The 2,023-nt window shown below is 45.3% G+C and overlaps 1 pseudogene; it reads left to right on the top strand.

Annotated features, from left to right (window-relative positions):
* The first annotated feature begins 314 nt into the window (after positions 1–314).
* On the top strand, positions 315–511 carry LOC125613405 (annotated as a pseudogene).
* The last annotated feature ends 1,512 nt before the right edge of the window (positions 512–2,023 follow it).

A 2,023-nucleotide genomic window follows, 5' to 3' on the forward strand; every position in this document is an offset into this window, starting at 1 on the left:
TTCACAACTTTTGTTTAGCCTAGTCCTAAACTCTAAAATCCACAAAGGCACAAATGTTCCAATTACGTTTATGATTTTAAAATAAATATGTCATACTTACCTGGCAGGGGAGATACCATGATCAAGAAGCTGGCTCTCATAATCCCAGCACTTGGGAGGCTAGGGCAGGGGGATCATATGTTCAAAGCCAGCCTCAGCAACTTAGCAAGGCCCTAAGCAACTCAGCGAGACACTGTTTCTAAATAAAATATAAAAAAGGGCTGGCAATGTGGCTCAGTGGTTAAGTGCCCCTAGATTCAGTCCCAGGTACCAAAATAATAACGAGAAAGAAGGAGGAGGAGGAGGAGGAGGAGGAGGAGCAGCAGCAGCAGCAGCAGCAGCAGCTGGCTCTCTAGGGCAAGACTGTGCCAGTGCACTTCAAGGCTGTGCTGATCCCTGTGGTTTATCCAGTCAGGAAACTCAACTACCTAAAATTTGTGGTAGTAGGGGGCTGCATTTGTGCTTTCCCCTGACAAAAAAATAAAGAAAGAAAGAAGAAGAAGAAGAAATAGGTAAATATGTAAATCTGTTTATGTATTAAATAGATAAGTCTATGTACCTGTGCATCACCTGAAATCATGCTGGGGCTCAGCAGTAGACATGGTTAGACATGGGAACACTGGTCTAACCAGTTCCTAACTTCACCCACTTTTATGTTTTCTTGTTTGCTTGCCTTTTACTACTTTTTCTCAGGCAGGATGATTTTTCCTGGTCCTGTCTCTAAATTATGGGGACCTCACCATGGCCCTCTGAACAGGTCACTAGTGTTGCTTTAGCCACAAAGGCAACCTGTACAGTCATGGGCAGTACAAGGTTGAGAACTTGGGCCACAGGATCCAGCAGAACTGGGCTGCAAAACTGTTTGTCTAACTCTTAGCTGTGTGACCTTGGGTGACTTCCTTCACCTCCTGCAGCAACCCACAGTAGGGACACTAGTATTGGTCCCAGGTGATACACTGGAGATGCATTTCCTGAGTCTTAACTGGTCATGATCTTAGAAGTTTGTTTTGAAGTTCAAAATGCCCAGTGTCTGGCACCTGATAAGTGTTCAATAAATGGTAGCTATTATTAGTGAAATGAGCGTGGAGTCAGTCATTACCAAGTCATTTCCAAGTTGAACCACTAAATTAATGACAACCCTGCAAACTACTTAACCTCTGGGACACTCTGTTTCCTCATCTGTAAAATGGGCTGACTTGGCCAAGGTGAGGGTTGAATGAGTCAAATTCTGACACACTTAGGACTCAGCAACTCAGCAAGCCGATGAATAAGCACCTACCAAAGGGTAAAGAACATGTTTCATTTTTAATATTAAAGCTGACTCAGATATATTAGGGAAGAGAATGCAGAAGTCCTTAGAGTTTCTGAACAGAGATGGGAGACTGTTCAAGGTATCACTGGCTGTGAGTAGCAACAGATCATGATCCTACCCTGACCTCAGACCTGACTCCAGGCCCCCCTGGAGGAGGTGTCTCCCCCAAACTTCAGGGAAATGCAGGAACTCTCATTTGAGAAACAAGGCCAGGCATAATTTGGATTTAGGTGCTTGGCTATAATTTAACAAAGCGTTTCCACTAGGTACTTCCTGCGGACCAAAGACCCCTAGTGTGGGGATCCCTGTCATCAGGATCTAGGAAATTATTTAGGGAACATCTGCATTCATCCTCCACACCATGACTGAAGAGAGCCTTCTAGCATTCCTATGACCTTGAGGCTGCCAGACTGAGACCCTTGTCAATGGATCCTTAATAGGTTCAAGAGGGGCCTTCTAGCCCTATTAGGTGCCTGTTACCTGTCACCTTCCACTTCCCCCTTCTCACTGCCTAGATCCTGAAAAAGAGAATGCCCGCTCTCAGAACACCCCAGAACACCCCACCTGTATCCTGTTCTCTGACACCCCAGACTTTGCACATGCTGCTCCATCTGCCTGGAATGTCCTTCCTCCTTTTCCTCTGAACAAATCTTTTTTTCTCTCTCCCTCCCT

The sequence above is a fragment of the Marmota marmota genome, unplaced genomic scaffold, assembly GCF_001458135.2.
Source record: "Marmota marmota marmota unplaced genomic scaffold, marMar, whole genome shotgun sequence".
In the NCBI taxonomy this organism is placed as follows: Eukaryota; Metazoa; Chordata; class Mammalia; order Rodentia; family Sciuridae; genus Marmota; species Marmota marmota.